General features: G+C 42.7%; 1 protein-coding gene and 3 non-coding genes across 4 annotated transcripts in view; all 4 read left to right on the forward strand.

The window, feature by feature from the left end:
* The window catches only part of LOC105829189 (mucin-19), a 204,078-nt gene that overhangs the window by 31,498 nt on the left and 145,863 nt on the right, over positions 1–26,717 (forward strand). The window lies entirely within an intron of this gene.
* On the forward strand, positions 11,164–11,280 carry Trnap-agg. Its single transcript has 2 exons — positions 11,164–11,201; positions 11,236–11,280. It is a non-coding gene; the product is annotated as a tRNA-Pro (tRNA).
* Trnaf-aaa lies at positions 18,454–18,583 on the forward strand. Its single transcript has 2 exons — positions 18,454–18,491; positions 18,539–18,583. It is a non-coding gene; the product is annotated as a tRNA-Phe (tRNA).
* On the forward strand, positions 19,826–19,940 carry Trnap-agg. The gene is made up of 2 exons: positions 19,826–19,863; positions 19,896–19,940. It is a non-coding gene; the product is annotated as a tRNA-Pro (tRNA).

Here is a 26,717-nt window from a genome sequence, read left to right on the forward strand (position 1 = left end):
AATTCGCCGTAACGGTCGCATCTATTAGCGCGAGTCAACGTATCAATTGCAGCAGCGGCGGTGCAGTGAACTCGAATGCACTTAATTGTGCAGGTTCCCGCCGATCGGTTCCCGATCGGTTTTAACCGCATTTCATGCATTCCGCCACCATTAATATTGTTTTAAAAGCGGGTCCGGGCCGGTGTGCCTCACGTGAGCGCGAACTGGTTTCGTTGTCGCCCGCGGCCCGGCCGGACCCTGACACTGACATCCTTCAAGGCTCCCCGTGCGTTTCGCGTTTGCCCAACGGGCCCCATCGCCGGACCGTGACATTGACTCCGAGATGGAAGCCTCGTGAATATGATAATATTCCGGGGCTATGCATATCCGCGCTGCCCCCTTGCCGCGGTGGTAAAGCAGTTAACCCCTCGCTCAATCCGTTCTCCTATCCCACGTGTCTCGCCACCGGACGTTGCCTCTTTCATCGGCTCTTCGTTATGCAGGTAAATTTTTATTAAAGTCTCGCGGGGAGATAGAAGGAAGTCTATGCACTGGACGCCGGAATATCTCTCAGTGAGACTCGAAGTGGAGGTTTCCTTCTAGTAATCGCTCAAGCAATAAACGAGGTATCGATAAAAAGAATCGAGACTCTTTTTGCGTATCTATTGCGTGTGTACAGATCTCGCTGATGGAGTTTTACGTGAAAGTTCTCGGCTGAGCACAAAGGAAGAGGATAATTACGTATTCCCCTCTACCTCTCTCCCCCCTTCTCTCTCTCTTTCTCGTTAATTATTATCAATGCACCGAGTTACTCGCATTGCGGACCTATTGCCTCGCTATAACACGCGTTAACATACGTGTCCCGCGTGCACTTTCACGATAATACCCCGTGTTACATTCCGCGCAGCGAGTCGCTGGTTGGCCGCGACGCAACGCACGAAAGAGCCATTTCTTTCGCGGGACATTCCTACTCGTACGTACAGCGCGTGGTTTTAAACTCCCGGTACACACCTATAAACATCGCCGACGAACTCTAGCCTGCGATACGCCAAGGAATGCATCTATACTATGGGAAGTAAAACTCACGTTACAACGCCAGCCTTTCCAAGTTCACGTTACTTGCTACGGGGAATCTTGGGCGGGATGGTCTTGCTCGCGGAGCATTCGATGATCTTTTAAACCACTATCGCAGACGCCAAACAACGAACGCGACACTTTGCACCGTCCGATGATTTCAGAACGGGAATTAAATCTTCAGTTTCTCACAGCGCAGCTGAAATTGGCACTGACGCGAGGAACGCAAGTGCACAAAATAAAGTTCTGCAAAATGTGCCGAAATGTGTAAAAGTAAAAAATTTCTCCCCGAGATCCGTTTTCCCGGGAAATTCTCGCCCTGGTCCACGAACCTGGGGCCTGCAGTTCAAGTATGCGGTGCACGTACGCTCGCTCCATCTTTGACCCGCGAGCGATGTCGGCGGGGCCGTGTCGGCTTGAGCGAACCCGGGCGCTCCGTGTTCAGTTTCGCACCGTAATTCGCGGCGCGGCTCGTGGCCGCGCGATGGAAACGGATGGCCGCTCCTAGAAAATAAGCGTCGTTGGTACATGGGAGCTCGTTACGCTACGAAAGAGAAGGAAAGGGAGAGGGGTACCGCGCGTCAAGAATAAGGAACTGCCGCAAGCGAGCGAGCGAGCGAGCGAACGGGGCTCTCACTTGATCTCGCATTTAGATTTATTGGCCTTCGGAAAACTCGCTGGTTACTCGCTGGAGACGCACGTGTGCATGCCGAGATTAAGAGGAAAACCGCGATAGGTGCATGGACGATCCGTGCGAAAGGGACTGCTGTGTCCTTCCTTATTTTTGCGATCGTGCAATGTTTTTCCAAAAGTTTATACGATTATTATGCAGTTGTGATTTAAAGTTGGAATTCCACGGAGAAAATTTCATATCGGAAATTACTAGGGTAAAATAAAAAAAAAGCGCGAATAAAAAGGAAGACATTATAGTGATTGTAGTAAAAGTTTTCATTATGTTTTCCTACAAATTGTCATAGTATTTACACTTACGGTATAATTCCCTTTGAAATTTCTTCTTACGGTACGCGGCTACTATCGTACGTAGTAATTTTTGATACAAAATTTTCCCCGCGCGTAATAATTATTCGTTGGTGATTACCCCTTATTTTAACAATTTTCTTGTATTATTATTAATTGTAAATAACACGGCCGCACGAGAAAGGGGAGGTGCGCTACGTAGTATAATTGAGAGACGCTATACGGTATTCAATTTATTAATAGCGGCACTCTCGTAAGTGGAGGGCGGCACGTAGTTTAGATAGTAAAGACACTTATTACGCGTATCCAATCGCGCCTATCTCCCCCGAGCAACCGGAAGTGCAACGGGCGAACACAATAAACGAAATATATCGCTGTATATCCGCGACTTTACGAGACCGTATTGTATCGGGACGAGAAAACTTTCTAATTACATGTCCGCGTGGAGAAGATACTAATTATGGCGACGGAAATACGGCTTAGGATCACCGCGGCGAGGGTTAGAAAATCGATAAGCGAGTAAGGAACGAGCGTGTCGGGCACTCGCTCGTGGGATTTATCGGCGATTAGAGAACTAGCGTTGAGCACGCTCGAGAAGGAGAGAGAGAGAGAGAGAGAAGAGATAGAAGGGAAGAGAGAAGCTTCACGAGGAAGGGCTCGGAAAAGCAACGCTCCTCGCTCGGCGCTCTCGCACTTTTGTTGCACGGTCGCTAGGTACGGATAATTAAGGATAATGGAGACGCCTGAGGGAAGACGGGAATAGATGAGGCATTTCCAGATGATGGAATATTATGAATAGCACCTTACCGGATACTGTGCATGCACGTACACTGCATAATCGGCAAACTGGTTGCAAGGTCTTGCAGCATTCTCTATTCCGCGTTCGCTGAAAAGCGTCTCTGGCATTCGCCCCGGCGTGAACGCTCTGATAAATATCGAATTGAACTTACTACTGTTATCTGTGGCTCAATTAAAACGCCATCTGTTTATCAATTTTATCATTCTAAAAATTAATTTCAAGGTCTCTATATTTAATTTAATTACCTGATCCCATTTTAATGGGATAAATTACGTGTACGGCGAATTTCATATTAATCTCTTACTGAGAAACTAAATTAATTCAACAAAACGTTTTGTTGTGGGCTGCCAACAAAAGATATACTTAATATAATAATATTTGCTGTTAATGCAAGTGCATGGATGTTGATTGAACTATGTATTTATATTGCAGTGCCATATATTGCTGTATTGAGTATATCTTTGTTGGCAACCCGCAACAAAAAAAATTTTGTTCAACCAATTACTTTTTTCTCAGTGTTTAAAATAAAGATTAAGAGGCTTATTTGAAAGCCTAAAGTGTTACTTCCTTAATGCTCGTTATTATCATAATTTATTTTTGATGACTACATTTCTTTTATTAACACACTCGTTCTCGTCATTTGCGCTCCGAGTCTTCATTATCCGCGGAAAATTTCCTCTTACTCAAATGTATCAAACCATCTACTTGTTGATTGATTCTATCGATGTTCTCACGAGCGATTCTGTGCGCGGAGCGCCATAAACTGTCCGCGCGTCTTCTCGAACGCGAAATTTCGCGGCGCAGAGAGAAGTAGCGTTCGTTTACTTCTCACGCAAATCATCGTCGGCATTAATCACCGCGGCTTTCGGACACGGCATGTGAGCGGCATTTGTAAATAAACGGATAACGATAATTTACACCGCGGTGGGCAATCAAATGCGCGTGCAGGGCAAGATCCGCACGCCAAATGGATTTACTCTAATCGCTCTCGCGTTTCGCGGCGGGGCGGAAGAGGGGAGGATAGATACAAATTGCGATGTCTTGCGAGACGCGGAGTCGCTTGTTACACCATGCGCTCATTACCCATAATGTTACCGACTTATTACTCATACCGCGAGTCAAACGATGCGCGCGGCCCGATGTAATTGCAGAGGGCAAGTCGAAAAGTACCGAAGGTATTTCGCAATGCTCTTGCGCTATAGGTAGTTGTCAACGTCGTATATTTTTCGCTAATAGAATGGCAATTTGCCGCGGGGCCCTTCGACATTTCGACTCGCGTTTGCGGTTTGACGAGACCCGGGTTTATTTCAATCCCCTCACTCTGTGTTCAGCTTACGTGCGATCGTCGCGCACGCTGCAAATCCTTCTTTCAAATATTTGATTAAATCGACCTTGCCGCTAATGGCGGAAACTTATTTTGACTCTGACGGATTATGTTAACAGGAAGTCGCACCCGTGTCCGCATCCGGTACGCGACTTTCAGGCCTGAATCACGGGGAGAGTTCCAAGGACCGATGTCTTTTTACTGTTCTAGGTTGCATTTAATTCCTATGCGAATCCGATACTGAATTTATCGATTATATAATTTGATATCCGTCACGGATAGTTAATTAAAGCTTGCCGCTGCTCGATAGCTATCGTCTACGTGTCCTAAGTGCGAACGGCGGACGTCATTACGACATAATAATCCGATCGATATCCACGGAAATGCTTTCTCGAAATTAGGCGTTGATCATTTGCTTCTATCGCGATCTGTGAGTGATGTAAGTACTAATACAGACATCTTTTTTTGCAAAATTTCTTTAATATCTTATAATTATAGTTATTTAAGCTGTATTTTTTAAACTTTAATCATTGCTACCCTGAAAAAAAGTAATAATAATCAAATTTTGATGAAATAATTTGAATTAAATGTTTGATTAATATCTTTATTATATCATCATTATTTTTTGTAATTTAACTTTAAAATATTATTACTTTCTGGTTTGATATTAATAATGTTTTTTAATTTAACTTAATTTAATCTTAACTTTTAATGTATTATAATTAAATTAATTTCATAAACTCTTAATTTTAATTTAATTTAGTTGAAGAGATATTAATTTATCTAACTTTGATTAAACTAGTAATCAAACTTAGTAATCTAGTGATAACTAAATGTATTTCTAAATATTTGATTATTATATATTAACTGCATATTTAATTCAAACTATTTTACCAAAGTTCAATAACTATCATTAAGGCTTAATTATTATTATCAAACTTTTTTTTCAGCGTATATATTGATCTTATAGCATGATATAATAATAATTACAGTGTAATAATGTGTTAATTATTTCATTAATGTGACACGTTCAGTAATATGTTAATTAATTATTTCATTAACATGAGATTACGAGCATAATTACATTGATGTGACACGTGCGCGCGGGTTTTTAAATTAATTATTCTAAAGATTGATTTTTGAAAAGTTTTCATTGACTATGAGCGGAAGAAATTATCGAAGATTACCACAGTTAATAGCTTTTCGTTTCGTAAGAGAACGACTTAATATGATCTTTCACACGCGCTGCCGTCAATCCAATTTAATTTGGGTGACCTCGTCTCTGGAAGCGCGTTCCTGGGAAAAGGAAGTGGCACCCATATCCGGCAAAAACCGCTTTCATCGTCGTCTACAATTCAGCCGAAAGCGTGCCTCTCCTTGGTCCATTCTACGGTCATTCCCGTTTCAAGAAACGCTCTTTTCTTCTTCTTCCGCCTCCTTCAAATCGCGATAACAGTGAACCTCTTCACTCGTCAAAGCGAACGTCGCGTCGGCATTTCTATTCCAACTATAGTCACGACGATGCCGCATCGCCGCAAATCTTACGTAATTTAAGTATCGGCTTGAGATATGTAAATTCTTCTTTACAAACACGACGAAAACGAGGGCGAGGACGTGTCGCTTCTCGACAACGAAGATTTTAAATCTTTCGCGTCTAATGGGTTACGTCTGTCTCTCGTACAATAAAAAAATAATCAATCAGTAAACATTTTACAAATGGTGCGTATATTTGCGAGGAATACAAGTTATTACGGAAACCAATTGTGATTTGTTAGAGAAGAAATATTTGTTTGGAAAATAAATTTATTTTTATATCCTTTATATCGTTAATTTATAAATATTTTTTAATATCGATATTGTAACACTTTTTGAAGAAACAGACTTCGCGAACCATGAATCCGCCACGCTGAATTTTGATTCATCTTTGTCGATCTGATAAGACTCGAGGTTAACTCGCGTCAGGATAAATTTTTCTCTAGCCATCACCATTCGTCAAGCTTTTACTACGTAGAATGATATACGAATCGTCTCTCACGCTTTCTTCCTCTTTCTCCCGCCATTATGGCCTAACAAATAGACTGCGATACGCGATAAAACCAGCTGTTTATCTAGTTGGAGCTCATAACAATACTCCGCTCAGATTGAAGAGATGATTTCTAAAGAGCGCAGTCTGCAGTAGTCCCGCAGTTTTATCTAGGTACCCGTAATTTTTGAAGAAAGTTTAGTTCCACAATGTAGATTTATCGCCGGAATAAAGAGTCGCTTCATCCGATTTTCATGCAACTCGTAAATTACGAGATATCCGGGCAAAGACGTGGCATGACTGAAGTCAGCAGGTTGGAGTGGAGATCTACGTACAGATGAAAGTGTTAATTATCTTGACAGTCGATAATCGTGATATGAACGTAAGTGTTGACATCGATAGTATGTATTAGATGGAAAATTGTAGTTTCGATTACGACACCGTGATTTTATCGTTGCGAGGTGGCAGTCGTTGGAAAACGGGATGAGATCACGTTTGATTTATAATCAGCGAGTATCCTGTTGAGCCCAGTTGAGCCTGCCGATTTGCAGAGCATGTCTTTCACATCGATTTCTTTCGGCGCGCTGGAACTTTTTAGAAATTAAACAAAATAATCGCGCAGGTTCTACAAGTTTATTAGTACGTCGTGAAAAGTGTTGCCTCTCGCGATCGTCTGAGCCGGTAAACGCGATTCGATCGTCGTAAAGCCGGTTCTATCGGCCAGCCGCGATCGACGTTGCAATAATTCAACAAACTCGACCGACGCCGAAGACCCGACCGTCACGCCGGTGGTTCCAGCTGGTGGCGCAATAATGATCCCTCTCTCGTGTAGCGGCGGCATTCCTACGTCGAAGCGGCAATTAATGATCCAGAAAACAATTCAATCCGATTCAATGCGCGGCTCGTATGCCTTCTATCATGATCCCGGGATCATTGCGCGCCCGTTTCGTGGGAGCGACAAGAGAGCCCGGGACGAAAATTATTAATAACAACGAAGCCCGTTAGCGTGCAATGAATCTGCGCTGATCCTCGTATCGCGAATCATCGGTACGCGTCGTGAGAAAGAAATTCGCTGTAATTACAGCAAGCGATAGATGGAATCGTATTCTCCTTTTTAATAACAGAAACACCAGATCATTTATTATAATGGAAAATAATCTTCTGTACGCCCGATATTCTGATTTAATTTAATTCAAAAACGTTTATTGCGGCAATAACGCAAACGACGTAGTACTTGATGCGGTGATTAATTAGTCATGACACTTTCCGTAGCGTGAGAATCAATTTAGAAGCTGTCATTCAGCGGATTCGACCAAGGAAAATTGCTTATCTTTCGTAACGGATTTGCAAACGGGAACAGATAACATTTATGGGATAATATTTGTGAAGTCTTAAATTACCCGGTAGTATCGGTCGCTCAATGCGAAACTTTGCGAATTTATGCGTGTACGTAATAACAGTCTCTGCCGGCTGGAGATATTCCACTGGAATGCTAAAACAATAACAGACAAACTAAATGCTTCCGCGAGCCTCTTGTATTGTAGGTTTCCCGTTTTAGTCATTAATGTGCTGAGGAATTGACGACGCACGCCAGTGTATAGAAGTGCGTACGTATGCGTTGCATAGGCATTACGAAGGCGGGCAGCACGACGCGATTTGTATTCGTTGCGGTAACAGAACGTTGCCGGGCAATCTAAACTCGCGGTGTACGATAGGAATTCATCCTTTCGCCGAGAGCCGCTTGTGAAAAGCGAATGGCGTGCAACGAGATCCGTTAACTCGAACGCGATACTTTTTCCTGATTTGCAAAACTATGCAGAAAATCATTAGGCATATTCCGCAACGCCGGCGTTCCCTGTTCTTGACTGACAATAATGAAATTAATTCAAGATTATTAATTACACATTAATCAGGTAGGAGTTGATCTATGCTGGAGACAGAATTTAGTGGTTTCAGATAAATTAAATATAATAGTAGTATCTAAAAATAAGCTAGATACAGTTCAGAGATTAGTTTTACGTTTGGCTACCAAAATTATTAGGTAGGATCTTCGAGGATGACAATTATTTTTAGCAAACTTTGTAATTTTGTAGTACGCGTATTTATAATTATATACAATTTATTATATTATCAGGAAGGGACAGGCGAATTTTCGATTTCTTTTTTAAAGGAATAAGCTACGGGTGGCCTTTTACGACGGTTCATCAAAATCGCTTGTGCATTAGGACCCTGCTTTTCTTCCTGATGTTAAAAGGATGGGCTTATCCGCGCGGCAATCAGCTAGGATATCCTTTTCGTGGCATTGATTAATGACCCGCGACGTGCACAGACATCTCGCGATTTCTTTGTACGCTCGTGAGGATGCGGCGTTTCGATTAACTAATCAAGAGTATTGCGCGTTCTTCGGCCGGCGATGATGCACTTGCAGCCCCAGGACATTGTAATAAATCGCCCAACGCGACACCGCCGGCATGATTCGGACGTATGCAAAGGACCTCCATCAACGTTCGTCATTTATTTTCTGGTACGAGCGACAAATGACTTCGATGAATACGTAAATTTCGTGTGAATCAATCTACGTGAGAAAACTGATGCAGAAATTGGAGTTCTGTAATTTTCTCGTCAGCTCGAATTTTACGCCAGGACCAGCTACGCTGCTGCTGGGAGCGTTTTATCTCGAGTTACGTAATCGATCGAAACGCATGACGCGTCGGCGAAAAGTCGCTTGCCTTCGACAATGCCGAATATTTGATTGAATTAATTTTTATTGTAGATATTTTAATTCTTGGGGGACACAATTTTTTCTCTTCTCGAGAGAAGCTGCCTGAAGTTTTGCGCGGTCCGATTGAAGCTGCAACGATCCGTAATGCAAAAAAAAATTCTTCCAAGAGGCAATAAGTATCTCCTTTTTCGTGTTGTAATTTGTGGCGCGTATGCGCAAAGTCACCGCAGCTACTAAATCAATTTCTCGCGAGGATGATTAAGAAGAGAATTATCCGTTCTTTTAAGTTGCAATTTAACGACGTCGTATTTCGCAATCGATTGATAGTCGAGCGGGTCTCTCGCTCGCTTTTTGTCGCGGCGGTGCGTAACGGCTCCTTAAGGAAATTCTGGCAATTTTCGTGATTACGCTCCTCGCATGATGACTTTGCGCCGGCACGAAATTATCAAACCGGGTTGTGTATTCGGCCGGTTTCAAGGTTGGGTTCTAATTGCAAAGGTGCTTGTCTTTCTCTCTCTCTCTCTCTCTCTCTTCCGAGAAACGAATTATTATGGAGATGCGCCTCGTCTCGTGATGCGCGGCATCGTGTGCAGATACCGGCGGACATTCGCTGCAACGTGTCCTCGATGATGCAGAAGCCTCGCGCGCGCTGCAGCAGGATTGCTCCGGGTGGTCACGTTTCACGCTAAGACATACTTCCACTTGCCAGGCTAATTCCTCGTCGGCTAGCTTTCCGCCGTCTTGAGATGTAATCATAGTTCTCGAGAAATACACGGCTCTATTTCTCTGCTGGTCCTCGTCCCAAAATTATTCCGGAATTAGATTATTTTTGATATTTTAATCGATAGAAAATTGCGCGCAGCAATTATTAGCTTATTTCTAAACAATTACAGTCTCATTTTAGTCGTAAAATATATAAAATTTAAAAAAATTACGCATACATAAAATATATAATGTCCGTGCGGTTTTTTAGGGAAAGTAAGAGATGTTGCATTTATAATTTCTATCATTTATCGCTTTTGATTTATCCTTATTGAAAATAAATCGGATGAATGCGCCGCGAGAAACACTTGTGTAGAAAAAATGTAGTAATAGAATCTTGATCCAATCTTTGGAACTCCTCGGCATTGACCGATATTTCGCGGACGCGACGTTTAATTAAAATATTCAGCCGATCGAAGCTGGAGCCTCTCGCTAATCTCGCATCTGAAATCCTTAAACGCCCCGCAGATGAGGAGTCGCGGAGCGGTATGAGGCGCGAGTTGCTGGTCTTCGGCACACGAAGACGTTAATCCCAAGGTCCGCTAATTATCCTGCCTCTGAACAATAGCCGCGAGCGTGGCGGGGCGCGAAGAGTAGAGAAGGACAAATACTCAATCGAGCTTAAACCATACGTAAACAATGCTGTTTGGTACACAGGGTATCCCGTTGGAAACATTGAGTAACTCACGTAACTTGAGCATGATAATTATTTCGGTTGAAAAACCGGTGAGTAACTCTAGTGATTAAGTTAGATAAATCATTTTGTGCATGAAAATATTTAATTCAGTAGGCAAATGTTTTAATACTCTATTTTAATAACATATACAAAATTTTAAAAACTTAATTATTATCTTTACTTTAATTTTTATTATAACAATTTTAATTTAAAAATTAATGTTTTTTAAATTAAAATTTGTTATAAATTTAAGATAAAGATAATTTTATATTATATTAATTAGTGCAGTCGACTGCAATCAACCGAAAAAACAATTTATTAACACGTAGTCGTCTTATAAATCGAGAGAGAAAGAGAGAGAGAGAGAGAGAGAGAGAGAGAGAGAGAGAGAGAGAGAGAGAGAGAGAGAGAGAGAGAGATTTAAATATACAATCTTTTATATATACAAATATACACATAATAAAAATTTTTAAGCCGTTTAATGGTAATATAATAAATGACATTGTTATTAAAATTTAAATTAATTAATATTAATTTACACAATTAATATTTATTATTTCACATAACTAAAATTTTTTAATATTTTATATATAGATTAATTAAGTTATACTGTTATTAAAATTTAAATTATTTTTATAGTGTTTTAAATTCACTTAGGATATTATAACTTATACGTTAGAATTTTTACGCATAATATGTACTAAAAATTTATTTGCTTATTGATTAACTAAATTTAACTTGATTGATGAACTAAATACGACTAAAGATCACAAAAATGGAAGTGTCAATTCAAAGTGTATTTGTTTTAACCAGTTCCACATCACATGTCAGAATGGCCGAGCGGTTTAAGGCGCCAGATTAGGAGTTTCGAACCATGAGAGTTGAAATTGCCATATTTTTCTGGTCCTCTCTGAGGGCGTGGGTTCGAATCCCACTTCTGACAAACTTTTTTTTCTCAATTCATATCATTATTTAAATACCGCATCATTTTGATGACATTATTTCGTCGTCCGAATATCTCGCCGAGATGAATTCCACGTAATTTTTGAACGACGCGAGTTCAAATCCCGCTGACTCAAATATAATTCTTTTTTTTATATCTTATATCTTCAGGATTTTTACATATTACGTATATTACCACATAAAACATTATTACGTTTTTCATTATTTTTTTATTGTTACGACATTTATACGTTTTAAGTAGATTATTTCGCTTGGACGTGAAATCTTTTTGCTTTGAGGGGCTGTCATTATTATATAAGATGCCTCCGCGCAAAGAATTTTTACCACATTTCTTAATATTTTTATTTACCAATCTTTTAAAAGTAAAACATTTTTAACATTTTTAAAGAGCGCGGTTCGTCATTTTTGTCTCTGATGCTCGCAAAATGTATATATCGGAAGATTTTAATAACATCGAATAATAAACAACTATTTGATCTAATAATTTCAAAATTTGTGATTCAAATTTTAATTTTAAAGTAAAAAAATATATGATATATTTTTTCATTTTGAAATTAAAATCTAAACAACTAAACGGAAGAGAAGGACAAAATTTTATTATTATAGTATATATTTTATTTGAGTTTCTATGCTTATTAATTAAGGTTCATGCTTTTAGGGAGAAAAAAGAAAAGGTATTTTAATTTCGAAGATGAAACTGAAGAAGGGAAATCGATTACTTTAATTCGGAAAAGCCGGTTGACGATAGATCAGGTTCTATCCGGTCTCTTAAAAAACGCTGAGTAGATAAATGAGTTTAACATCTAAACACTTAATCGCGACCAATACCATTAGTCCAGCTTCTATTATTTTCCGTTGCCTCGTACATGACGTTCGTGCGTGCGCGCGCACGATCTCTATAATAATTATTTGTTATTGTCATACTCTATAATAATTATTTGTTCGAAATATACGAGGAATATCCTATATATAGTGTGTATAAATGAATTTGGAGAAAAGTTTGAGAAAGGAAGAAAGGAAATGTCTCATTTGCATTTTTATAATTAAATAGCCTACTCTTTTATTCTTCCTATATACAATTAACGATGCTAAAAATGGAAGAGATTAAGTTTATCTTCTGAAACATTTTTAAGGCGTGGGGAAGGGTTCTCTATGACGTGCAATTTCTAACGAAGATATAAAGACTCAACTTTAACTGGCAGTATTATCGCGTCGGGATGCTAATAGCCGTCGAATAATCATGTAAATCTCCAATCTTATGCGACACTCGAGAGAGAACCGAAGTAAGAAATCCCATCAGAGGTTTGACACCGATTAGAGTGTCCCGCCCAAACGCCGCGCTCTTCATTTTCTTTTTTCGTGTGTTCTAAAACGCGCCGCTCTTGACGGGGGCTACTTGTTTTTTGCGTTTCGAATCGAACGAGGAGATATGCTGTCGAGAGATGAGTGCATTTAAGTGCACTCTCTGGAGGAAGATGCAACCGCAGCCGTTTCACGCCCCGATGTCGCGTCGAAAGCTTGACAAAGTTTGTCTCACTAGTACATCTAAAGGTTCTTCCTCTCTATTCGGCGTCGGGTGTCTTTTTTCATTGGACGTAGCGAATCGTGTCTCATTGGAGATTAAATTCGCCGAAATAAATATTCGGACCGCGGCGGATTTCAGATAATGTCAGATAATCTCGTTTTCGGAGTAGCGCAGTCTAATAGCGATTTGTGCAACGGATACGTGAATTAGCGAGGAATGGAAGCTAAAATGGAAGATTAGGATCATGTAACCTTCATAGCGCGATGCTTGCTTAATTTTCACGCGTAATTTCTCTTATATAAAAGCATGTCTGAATTATAATCGATCTGAAGATATCCTCTTTATTGTTCTATTATTATGAGCAACGATATAAAGTGATAGCAGAAATAGATATGTGTTTAGCAGAAGAGAATAACTTTTCACAGATGCGTTTTATTTGATTTCCTATCGTTTTAGTTGAAAAACAATTACTTTTCAACCGCGCATTACGGAGCCGATACTTGAAGTTACGATTCCCAGCACCTACGTGCTGGAATACCTTCCGCTAATCTGTCTCACGCCTCTAGAAATTACGGACTCCTCGCATCCGCGCGCGCGATTCGTGCACTTTCGCTACGTAATTAAGCGCGCATCTTAAAGCTACAGGAACGCAGGCAGGTTAAGCCCGACGGGGGGAGATCAAATGTGCTTATCGCGGCGCGAGGCCGCGAGGATAATGAGGACCTCTCTGTGAGTAATAGTAGCCTTTTCGAGCCGTCCGCTTAGAGCGTGTGGTAACCGGCCGAGTTATCCTCCCTCGAGTATCCTCTTACGGCCGAGGGGAAATCCATCGGGCTCCCGAGGGCAGTCCCCGCGCTGCTGCTGCTACCGCCTACTGTCCGTAGCGGGGAGAAAGCCCTCTCGCAGAAAGCGGACGTTTAAAACCCAAAGGCAAAGGATTAATGTCCCCATCCGGCGCGGCGCATTGTGACGCTTGGGGAAGAGCCGCGCGCGAGGGCCGATGCATCACCCGGGTTGCGTATATACGCGACTCTCGTACGCGGTTGCGCGCTCCTAGGCTCGGGCAAAAGTTATATTAATGATGCCCGTCGTTAGTTGCGCGCCGGGACACTTGTATGGTTGTTCCTGCCCCGGCGAGAAGCGCGGCTTGATAAACACGCGCGTGCCCGGACTCTCGCCGGACGGAGGAGCCGCGATACAAAAGTACACGCGATACATATGCATGACGTTGGAGCGGAGGTTTTTAGCGCTGCGCGCGTAGCACGGATCTTAACATCGAGGAGGAGGCGACGATTTTTCTTCGGTGTGGCTCGTTGTCCCTTTCAGTTATCTCCCCTTCCCAATACGTTTTCACGTGGATCCCGTTCAAAAGTTTATAACACAATTAAGGAATATTTTTGATATAAAATTTCTTGAACTCAATCTCTTTGAAAGAGCACAATTTTTCATACGAAATTAGATTAACAAAAATTTTGGCCGTAATAATATAGTTAGACCAGGAATTCAGAAATTCTACAGTACCATGAAGATCAATCCCGATTTAATTTCAACTTTACTCTCGATTTCTATCGTATATACACACACACTTGTATACTATGCACACATACACAACTATCTCGGAACAGCTATTTAAATCTGCGGTCGATTCCACCGTCCTTTCGCCGATTAAGGTTAGGGGTTAAGAGGATTTCCCGTTCTCCCGTACTTTTTTTTTTGCGCTTCGCTTCGTTCTCCTTTTCTCGCATCTTTCCCGTTTCCTCTTCGGTTACAACCGGCCGTTTCGTGGATATCGCGGAGCTCATCTCGTTTATTAAAGTTCGAGAGGTGCCACTTTCTAGCTGGGCGGAGACGAGGGCAGCTCCGGGAGATTGGGTCGATGTTATCCCGAGCTTGCCCGTCAATTTCGAGCAATTAATGAGCGGGTCCATCCTGCCGCGGCGCGGCGTGGCGATGAAAGTATTCAGGAAGCAGTTACAAATTGTTCCGAGTGGACGAGTGAGTTCGTTAGCTTTGATTAATTAATCTCTACCCGCGAGTAAAAGCAAGCAACTCTATTTCTTATCCATTGATTGCCGCATTCGTTCTTGTTAATTTTCTTAATTTAATTGCCGTTCTGTGTATTAAGGAGTTTCGATTTCGAAATATTCTTTAATCTTGAAACATCTGCTTATCTTCCCAGCCAGTTCTGAATCTAAGCTATTATATATATTAGTTATATTAGTATTATTAAATTATAATTATATAGATTGTACATTCTAAACTTTTTTAGAAAGGAAAAAATCTACAACGTACGTAGTGCTTTATTACCTTTTTTTTTTTTTTAAGATAAACGAAAGAGAAATGGCTTTCGACAGATATCGGCAGCCACATATTAAAGACTAATTTGTGAGACGACAATCTCTTGCAATCTCTTCCTGTCAAGGATTCTTCGCGTAATAACGGCTGTTTCGGAAATAATGAGAGAGAAACTTTTGTCGATGACAATACGCGCGTGAAGGGTTGAACGGCGGAAATGGGACGATCCCTAGTGATTGCGTTGAAACATTTCGTTTCTTTTCGTCCGATCTTTCACTTCCAGGATGATTATATCGCGCCTGTACTATCTCAAGTACATTTACGGCGCATTTTTGTTCACGTGGCGAAAGGAAGATATTTCTAAACGTTGCGACGTTCCGATACCTTTCTAACGCTTGAGGCAGCTATTTTTTAAAAGAAGTGAAAGCAAATTATAGACCGTTTGGAAGAATTTCCGAAGCAATTATGATTAAAAAAAAAATTTACTAAATCGATACTCTCTAAATCTCATTGAATGAAAATTGAGCTTTTAAAATTGTGCAAGTATCCAAGTAATTTGCTTTTACGAGAATCAAATTTCACATAAACTAAGGACTCTTATAATTTTTGCTACTTAGTGGCATATTTTTTAGAATAAGTTTGCTTTATAAAATTTAAGGAATAGTTTAACAAAATACTCGGCTTATTTTGTTGCCTTACGGAATTATTTTGGAACACTGAAAATCAATCGATTGCTATACAATCTGAAACACATCCGAGTCATAATTTCAAAACACGTTAAGTTTGGATGTAACATCCATAATGTAAATGACTGTATCACAATTTATAATCTTGGCGGTTCAAATATGGAATTTAAAATAGATTAAGCGGATTAAAATGCGGCGAGCGTAGACGCACATGATGACGCATCCTCCACGAGCTTGCCTGTTAAGGTTTAAGTTAAGGTTTAAGACGAGCAGAAGCAGCGTGTCGGGGCAAGCCGCGATTCCTTTTCCGAAGATCGAGTCCGGGCATGTGCTGCTCGTCGCGAAGATTTGTTTTTAGCGGTGAGCATTTCTGCAGCAGCTCGCATGTGCGTCTCTCTGGTAACACTACACCTATCGTTCGGTCGTCGTCGTCGGTCGCTCGGGGAGAAGCTAACGTTTCATTCCGGCTCAGCGAGTCTGTCGGAAAAATAACTGCGGTCTGTAATGGTCGCGCGTATATACGCGTGTTCGCTATGATACCCTTAGAATTCTCTTCCGACTGCAAAATCCCATCTATCGAGAAAACTGCGCGTTGCATCAGCGCGGACGGATTCGATCGACGTTTTTGCATCGCGATTTCGTAAGCGCGGAAGAGAGGCCGCGTATATACGTCGAGAAATGCAGCGAGTTTCGATTACCCGCGTGTTCTTTTTTTTGTTATTCCGCGGAAAATTGAACTCTGCGTGATCGCCGAGATTACAAAAGTATTAGAGGTTTTTGCCCCGCAGAAAATTGAATTCCCTATAATTGTCAATATTACGAAGTCCTGAAAATATCTCATCAATATGCAATTTGATTTTTCTAAAACCTTATTCAGCGTAAAACTCTCTTTCTCTTTCAGTATTGAACTTCTCTTTCACAATTAATTTTCGGTTTAAATTTTATTTTTCTAATACTTTTAACGCTTAAATAGCAATCTTGTTTTAAAATAAATTTTCAATTCTGTATTGTTAAAAAATTTTTTATTTTACGTAAAAGATACATAATTTATAATATAAATTAAGTAATACTTTTTTAAGAGAAAAAGGTTACGTTGTTTAAGTTCATCTTAAAAAAATGGATTTCTTAAACGAGGGTAATAAGGCAGCGAAGATGTTGCAAAAATTGCGATAAATTACGATGTAATTACACGCGAGTTTGCGTTAATCGGGCGTGGAAGTATCGGGCATGGCAAACGCGGATTCCCGATGACTTTCCTAGCTGCGTGTTTCCTTCAGAGCTACGACGTCCATCAAGCCGCTCGGCGGTAGCACGAATGTCTTCCTTCAGCGTCCATTAATTGGAAACGCCATAATATCTCACGATGGCGATGGTAAACGGGTTAATTCTAATGCACGCCTACGGTCGGAATGACCGTCGTCGTCGCCGGGACGAAGAAGCGAAGTTCATTTGAGCGATAATGATCGCCACACGAGCGCTCACAAACGAATATAACATAATCCGTCCGGTAATACGCTTTCGCTTGATTGCCGTTGAATAAGATTCTCACAGAAAAATATTGCATGTATGTTTGCTAGGCAGGTCTATAAATTTCTGCAATATCCGTACGAAGATTTACTCCGCGCTCTTCGCCGGCATTCTGTCACGTTACTCTCGTGCTAATACCAGATTTTAAATACATCGCGACGTAAGCGGCGGTTAACGTTGCAGCGGCAGGACATTAATGTGAAATAGGGATTACTTGCGATGCGTAATAAAGCGATTTAGAATCGTGTACGTGATAAAAGTGAGACGATGAAATGGTTTGACAGGAGAGACGTTCTTGTTATGACTTATTAAGTCTCTGTGAATTTATTTTCGGGAATTACTTATACAAAAATATGAAGATACACGGAGAGAATTTTTTAAAAATTATCCTGAAAATCGTGTGAAAAATGTTTTAATACTCTATTTTAACAACATATACAAAATTTTAAAAATTATTACCTTAATTTTTATCATAACAATTTTAATTTAAAAATTAATATTTTTTAAATTAAAATTTGTTATAAAATTAAGATAAAGATAATTTTATATTATATTAATTAGTGCAGTCAACTGCAATCAACTAAAAAAACAATTTATTAACACGTAGTCGTCTTATAAATCGAGAGAGAGAGAGAGAGAGAGAGAGAGAGAGAGAGAGAGAGAGAGAGAGAGATTTAAATATACAATCTCTTATATATACCATTAAACGTCTTAAAAATTTTTATTACGTGTATATTTGTATATACACGTAATAAAAATTTTTAAGCCGTTTAATGATAATATAATAAATTACATTGTTATTAAAATTTAAATTAATTAATATTAATTTACATAATTAATATTTATTATTTCACATAATTAAAATTTTTTAACATTATATATATATGTATTAATTAAGTTATACTGTTATTAAAATTTAAATTACTTTTATAGTGTTTTAAATCCACTCAGGATATTATAACTTATACGCTAGAATTTTTACGCATAATATGTACTAAAAATTTATTTGCCTATTGATTAACTAAATTTAACTTGATTGATGAACTAAATACGACTAAAGATCACAAAAATGGAAGTGTCAATTCAAAGTGTATTTATTTTAACCAGTTCCACATCATATGTCAGAATGGCCGAGCGGTTTAAGGCGCCAGAGTAAAGGTTATCCGGAGAATCCGAAAAGAGAGTGATTCGTGGTGGATTGACTTTTCTGGTCCTCTCTGAGGGCGTGGGTTCGAATCCCACTTCTGACAAATTTTTTTTTATCAATTCACATCATTTAAATACTGCATTATCATTTTGATGGCATTATTTCGTCGTCCGAATACCTCGCCGAGATGAATTCCACGTAATTTTGAACGACGCGAGTTCAAATCTCGCTGACTCAAATATAATTCTTTTTTTTATACCTTATATCTTGAGGATTTTTATATATTACGTATATTACCACATAAAACATTATTACGCTTTGAATTATTTTTTTATTGTTACGACGTTTATACGTTTTAAGAAGATTATTTTGCTTAGACGTGAAATCTTTTTGCTTTGATCAGGGTTGTCATTATTATATAAGATGCCTCCACGCCAAGAATTTTTACCACATCTCTTAATATATTTATTTACCAATCTTTTAAAAATGAAACATTTTTAACATTTTTTAAGAGCGCGGATTTTTATTTTAGTCCCTGATGCTTGCAAAATGTATATATCGGAAGATTTTAATAACATTGAATAATAAACAACTATTTGATCTAATAATTTCAAATTTTGTGATTTGAATTTTAATTTTAAAGTAAAAAAATATATGATATATTATTTAATTTTGAAAGTAAAATTTAAACAACAAAACGGAAGAGAAGGACAAAATTTTATTATTATAGTATACATTTTATTTGAGTTTCTATGCTTATTAATTAAAGTTTATGCTTTTAGGGAGAGACAAAAAGAAAAGGTATTTTAATTTCGAAGATGAAACTGAAGAAGGGAAATCGATTACTTTAATTCGGAAAAGCCGGTTGACGATAGATCAGGTTCTATCCGGTCTCCTAACAAACGCTGGTTAGATAAATGAGTTAAACATCTAAATACTTAATCGCGGCCGATACCATCAGTCCAGCTTCTATTATTTTCCGTTGCCTCGTACACGACGTTTGTGCGTGCGCGCGCGCGTGTGTGTAGGTATTAAGTTCTAAGTATTAAGTAGTTCTACATGGAGAGAATTTTCTCTTAAAAATTACTCTGAAAATTGTGGTAATTGTGAGACAACGTAAACCTTGAAGAATTTTACCATACTTTTAATAAAATTTACTAAAATTTAGTAAAATTTTCATAAAATTTGGCAAAGATTTAGTAAATTTTGTTAGAAGTATAATAAAATTTACAAAATTTTGCTAAAAGTATAGTAAAATTTTTCAAGGTTTACATTGTCTCATAATTACCACGATTTTCACGATTCAACTCAAAATATATTCGTTTTAACCAGTTTCACATTACATGTCAGAATGGCCGAGCGGTCTAAGGCGCCAGATTAGGTTATTCGGACCATGAAAGCTGTGGTTGTCTACATTCTGGTCCTCTCTGAGGGCGTGGGTTCAAATCCCACTTCTGACAAATTTTTTTTTTTTCTTAATTCACATCATTATTTATACCGCATCATTTTGATAACATTATTTCGTCGTCCGAATACTTCGCCGAGATGAATTCCATGTAATTTTGAACGACGCAAGTTCAAATCTCGCTGACTCAAATATAATTCTTTTTTTTTTTTTTTTTTTTTTTTTATTTTATATCTTGAGGGTTTTTACATATTACGTATATTACCACATAAAACATTATTACGCTTTCAATTATTTTTTTTTTTTTTTTTTTTTTATTGTTACGACATTTATACGTTTTAAGATTATTTTGCTTAAACGTGAAATCTTTTTGCTTTGATCAGGGTTGTCATTATTATATAAGATGCCTCCACGCAAAGAATTTTTACCACATCTCTTAATATTTTTATTTACCAATCTTTTAAAAATGAAACATTTTTAACATTTTTTAAGAGCGCGGATTTTTATTTTAGTCCTTGATGCTTGCAAAATGTATATATCGGAAGATTTTAATAACATCGAATAATAAACAACTATTTGATCTAATAATTTCAAATTTTGTGATTCACATTTTAATTTTAAAGTAAAAAAAAATATATGATATATTTTTTAATTTTAAAATCAAAATCTAAACAAGAAAACGGAAGAGAAGGACAACATTTTATTATTATAGCATACATTTTATTTGAGTTTCTATGCTTATTAATTAAAGTTCATCCCGTGGGTTGAGTGCCTATCGGGCGCGTCTCCGGGCGGCGGATAGGAGGACGCCCGGGTGGGAAACTCTGGCCCGGGTCTAAACCCCCGCGTGCCCGGGTGGACCGCCCGGGTAGTAGCGGTTATAACCTGCCCCGGCGGGCGTAAAACCCTGCCCAGGGGGGGGGAAAGCCGTTACCGCGGACCAACTCCCCAAGCCAAGCTGGAAGCCATCGTGGCGAGGGCTGCGTGGCACTGGGGGAGCAGTGTCTTGAACGATGCCTCTGGGGAACCGGGCGAAACCCCAGAGTATTTAGCCTTACCCACGCATGCGGGGCTCTGCGTGGGTGGACCGTTTATTTCCCTAGCTGCTCGTGGGAACAAAATGGAGAGCTTAAATTCAACACTAATAAAAACAAAACTCACGGAAGACACCCCGATGGAGGCTTCGACAGAGGACTCCGGAAGGGTAGCAGAAGCGGGATCGGGAGCCGAACGGACCCCTATGGGCACGGGAAGCACCGAGACCGCGGAGAGAGGAGTGGTTTCGGGAGCCGAACGGGCCCCAAGGGGCACGGGAGGCACCGAAGCTACGGATGCTAGGGCGGAAAAGGAAGGGGACCTCGGTAAGAGGAAACTCTCCGGAGCCGCGAAAAGGAAGAGGGCTCGGGAGCGAAAGGTGGAGGCTCAGGCCCGGGCGCAAACCCGGGAGGGGCCTCTGCCGGCCGCTCCGGGGACCTCGACCTTGACCGACCCCCGGACACCGGTTGGGGGGGTTCGGGGGGGAGCCGCCGGTAAGCGCCGGAGGGGCCCCGCCGAGACCCCGCCTTCGGTGGAAGGGGCGACAAAGAAGCCGAAGGTCCAAGGGACCCAGGCTTACGCAGATGCCGCGGACCCCCTAACGAGGGTGATTGTCGCGGAGGGGTACCCCGAGGAAGCGCTAACCGTTGAGCGGGTGGCGCAACTAAGGGGTGCGGTCTTTAAGGAGATCCAGGGGATCCAGGAGGGTCCCCTGCCCAGATTCGACGGCACCTCTTTGCGGGCAGGGGCTGCGGTCGTCAGATGCGCGGATGCGGAGTCGCTGAGTTGGCTAGAAAGTCGAATCAGCGGCATCGTACCGTGGGAGGGCGCCAGGCTCAGGGTGGTGGGACTGGAGATGCTGCAAAGGCAGTGCAGGGCAGTGGTATGGGTCCCGGGTCCACCTGTGGGCGCGGCCGCTGTCCTGGGGCTGCTGGAGCGGCAGAACCCGGGGATCAGTACTTCGGGCTGGCGTGTACATGCGGAGAACGTGGGGGCTACCTGCGAGGGTAGAAACCTCGTTCTCGGCATTCCCGAGTCCAGTGTCCTCAAGCTGAAGGCACTGGATTTCAGGCCTCATCTCGGGATGGACCGGGTTACCTTCAAGGTGACCGGGGCACCCCAGGATGGGAAGGATAAGGGCAAGGGAGGGCCCGACCCAAAGGCCTCGTCTTCACAGTAGACGGGACCGGGGTGGGCTTCACCCAGATTAACTTGCACCACAGCAAGGGAGCCTCGGCTGCTTTGGCCAGGCGCCAAGCTAGGGTGCACACAGCCATATCACTAATACAAGAACCCTGGCTAGTCCGGGGGGGTATTAGGGGTCTGGCGGGGTGCGGAAGACTATTCAAGTCTCCGCAAGATGAACGACCCAGGGCCTGTGTGGCTGTCAAGGGGTTAGAAGCCCAACTGCTGCCGAATTTCTGTTCCAGAGACCTGGTGGCGGTTGTGATCGAGGCCATCAGTGAGACTAGGACTAGAAGGAGGGTGGTGGTGGTGTCGGGTTACTTTCCACACGAAGAGGACGACCCACTACCATCGGACCTGGTGGTTCGCCTGGTGGAGTACTGCCAAAAGGAGCAGCTTTCCCTCATTTTGGGGTGCGATGCGAACGCGCACCATACGGTGTGGGGAAGCACGGACACCAACAGGAGAGGAGAGAAGCTATTGGAATTTCTGGTGTCTACCGACCTGGAAATTCTCAATAGAGGTAACGAGCCCACCTTTGTCACTGCGGTGAGAAGGGAGGTGCTGGATCTAACTGTCTGTTCTAGGCAGTTGGTACGGGAGATGACCGGCTGGAGGGTCTCCGATGAACCCTCATTGTCGGATCACAGACAGATCACCTTCAGACTGGCAAAGGCCAAGGCGAAGGTGAGGACTGTGAGGGACCCAAGGAAGACGGACTGGGATTCATTCCGTGAGGACCTGGCTGTCGGTCTCAGGGAGTTCCCCAAGAGACACGGGACCTCACAAGAGATCGAGCTGTGTGTCGAGCACCTGCAAAGGGCGCTCATCAACAGCTTTGAAAGCAACTGTCCGGAGAGGACGGTAAGGAATGACAGAAAGGTTTCCTGGTGGAGCCCAAAGCTGCAGGATCTCAGGGGTGCGGCACGTCGGGCCTGGAATAGAGCCAGGAACACGGGCCGCCAGACTGACTGGGACCTTCACCGAAGGGCTCAGAAGGTCTACAGAGACTCTGTGGTAAGGGCAAAGAAGGAGAGCTGGAGAAGATTCTGCGAGTCGGTGGAGGGGATACCCGAAGCCGCCAGACTAGGCAGGATCTTGGCTAGAAGTCAGGACGCGGCCTTGGAGGCCATCCGGCTCGATGACGGGACGATGGTTTCCGGGGAACGTTGCCTGACCTACCTGCTGGAATCGAATTTTCCGGGCTTCTGTAGAGACCCGGGAGCAGACATCCAGCAGGGAACCTTGGACCCATGCAGGGCACGAGGGAATGACTGGTCTCTTGCAGCCAAAATTGTGAGGCCCGACAGGGTCAAAAGGGCTGTAGGAGGTTTCAAGCCCTTCAAGTCGGCTGGACCGGACCGGGTCTTCCCGGCCCTTCTTCAGGAGGGGCTGGAACAGATCACGGGGCCGCTCACGCGGACAATGAGGGCTTGTTTGGCCCTGGGCTATACGCCCAGAGCTTGGAGACAGGCGAGAGTTGTGTTCATCCCCAAGGCGGGAAGAACGGGATACAGCTCCGCCAAGGATTTTCGTCCAATCAGCCTGACGTCCTTTCTTCTAAAGACGTTGGAAAGGCTGGTGGATATTTACATACGGGATGTGGTTCTGCTGCGGCATCCGCTGCATGCGAACCAGCATGCGTATCGTACGGGGTATTCCACCGAAACGGCGCTTCACTCTGCTGTATCGTTCATCGAGGAGCAATTGGAGAAGAAGGGTTACGCGGTGGGCACCTTCCTAGATATTGAAGGTGCTTTTAACAACACACCGCATGAGGTGGTATGTGAAGAGGCTGCTCGCAGAGGTGTGCCGGAGAAGATTGTGGAGTGGATCAAAGGCATGCTCAAGCGACAGGTAACGGCCTCACTGGGAACGGTGAGTGTCAGTGGCTGGGTGGAGAGAGGGTGCCCTCAGGGAGGGGTTCTTTCTCCACTCTTGTGGTGTCTGGTGGCAGATAGTCTGCTCGGAACACTGAACGAGAGGGGGATTCTTACATTGGGATATGCGGATGACCTGGCTATCCTAGTACGAGGCCCCTTCTTGGAAACACTCCTGGAGCTCACGCAGGGAGCATTGGAGGTAGTCGAGGAGTGGTGTGGCAGGACCGGTTTGTCGGTAAACCCACTGAAGACCGGGCTTGTGGTATTCACTCGCAAGTACAAGGTAGGTCCGGTGGAAGGGCCAGTCCTTGGAGGGACGAGATTAGTCCCAACCGGGACGGCTAAATATCTGGGAGTAATTCTAGATAGGAAGCTGGCTTGGAGGGAACATCTTGAGAACCGATGTAAGAGTGTATGCTCTTACTTCTGGATATGCAGGAGGACATTCGGACAGACATGGGGTCTGAAACCGAGGATAGTCCACTGGATTTACACGGCGATACTCAGACCCAGGCTGCTATACGCATCTGTCGTGTGGTGGCCGAGGGTGCTGAAGAAAACCGCCGCGTCAGCGCTGGAGCATATCAGGGCTCTGGTTTTGAGAGGGGCCTTGGGAGCTATGCGGACCACGCCGGTGGCGGCGATGGGCATGCTGCTGGGCATCGAGCCCCTCGATCGGGTAGTAGTGGCGGCGGCGGCAGCGGCGGCCTACCGCCTGAGGTGCGAATCAAGGTGGAGGGCGGGAGCCCTGCACACAAGATTCCCTGAAGGAATTCTATCGGGCCCCATTTTTGCGATGGGGCAAGATAGAAGGCCAGTAATTCGTACCTTCGAAAGAAGGTACAAGATAAGCTTTCCCAAGCGCTGGGAGTGGGACGGCTCCAAGGGACCGGTTCCTCGGGATGGGGACGTCTGGTTCACGGACGGCTCCGGAACGAGCACGGGCTCTGGAGCTGGGCTCTACTGCCAGCGCGATGGAGCAAGAATGATCGTTCCGCTTGGCGAACACGCAACGGTATTTCAGGCGGAAGTGGTAGCTATCATGAGATGTGCCCAGAACCTACTGGAGCTCGGTAGGGTAGGAGGGCGCATCAGAATTTGCTCGGACAGTCAGGCAGCGCTCAAAGCGCTGGAAGGTCCGAGATTTAACTCGCGGTTGGTCTGGGATTGTAAAATTGTACTAGACGAACTGGCGAAGAATAATGACGTTGGCCTAGTATGGGTCCCCGGGCATTCGGGGATCGAGGGCAACGAAATAGCCGACTTGCTTGCCAAGGAGGCAGCAGAAACAAGGTTGGTGGGACCGGAGCCGGCTGTTGGGATCTCCTTCTGCCTGGGCAGGAGGAGGATCGGGAGCTGGCTCCGGGACCAGCACCTTGAGCACTGGAGGAAAGTTACGGGGGTCAAATGCAGACAGGCCGGAGCCTTGCTGGGAGACTGTCCCGGTGAGGACCTGGCCAGAAGCATGAGATCCCTAAATAGGAGGGACGCCAGGCTGGCGACGCAATTGCTCACGGGCCATGGCGACCTTAATTATCACCTGTATAAGCTGGGCAGTAGCGATACGCCCGACTGCAGGTGGTGTGGCGAAGAAGAGGAGACTAGTCTCCATATTCTTGGGAACTGCCCAGTATTGGTCGGACCAAGAGCACGCCTGCTGGGCTCAGGCATTCTGGAACCGGATCAGGTGGGACAGCTGCCCTTAGAGGATCTTCTCCGCTTCTGGAAGGAAGCGGGGCCCCGCTAAGGACAGCTGACAACGGGGAGATACAATGGACTCTGTCTGAGTGTCAGAGGCGGGACCCATTTGAGGACTGCCCCCCGAACTCATTATTATTATTATTATTATAATTAAAGTTCATGCTTTTAGGGAGAAAAAAGAAAAGGTATTTTAATTTCGAAGATGAAACTGAAGAAGGGAAATCGATTACTTTAATTCGGAAAAGCCGGTTGACGATAGATCAGGTTTTATCCGGTCTCTTAACAAACGTCGGTTAGATAAATGAGTTAAACATCTAAACACTTAATCGCGGCCAATACCATCAGTCCAGCTTCTATTATTTTCCGTTGCCTCGTACACGACGTTCGTGCGTGCGCGCGCGTGTGTGTAGGTATTAAGTAGCTCTACACGGAGAGAATTTTCTCTTAAAAATTACCCTGAAAATTGTGGTAATTGTGGGACAACATAAACCTTGGAGAATTTTACTACACTTTTGACAAAATTTACTAAAATTTTAGTAAGATTTGGCAAAGTTTTAGTAAATTTTGTTAGAAGTATAGTAAAATTTACAAAATTTTGCCAAATTTTATTAAAATTTTACTAAATTTTGTCAAAAATATAGTAAAATTCTCCAAGGTTTACGTTGTCCCACAATTACCACGATTTTTAGGGTCATTTTTAAGAGAAAATTCTTTCCACCTGCAAAATGAAATTATGATCCGGGTCGTCTATTATTTTTTGCTGATCTGATTTTTCTGAAGAACAATTGCCTGATATAGAACCAGCGGACTAGCAAAAGGACAACGAACGACGGGCGTTTGGAGAGGGAGAAATGATCAGAGGCTGAACATAGCTATTGTAAGACATTCCCAACTCGGTATTGTCAGTGCTCTGACATCTGACAGGGGTTTTTTTTTTTTTTTACGAAGCTTTTTTTCGTTCCGCTTTACCGGATTCGCACACCTGCGCGAATGATGCCACGCGCATACACGCGTCTGCGGGGATTTCC

Source organism: Monomorium pharaonis, chromosome 6 (genome assembly GCF_013373865.1).
Source record: "Monomorium pharaonis isolate MP-MQ-018 chromosome 6, ASM1337386v2, whole genome shotgun sequence".
In the NCBI taxonomy this organism is placed as follows: domain Eukaryota; kingdom Metazoa; phylum Arthropoda; class Insecta; order Hymenoptera; family Formicidae; genus Monomorium; species Monomorium pharaonis.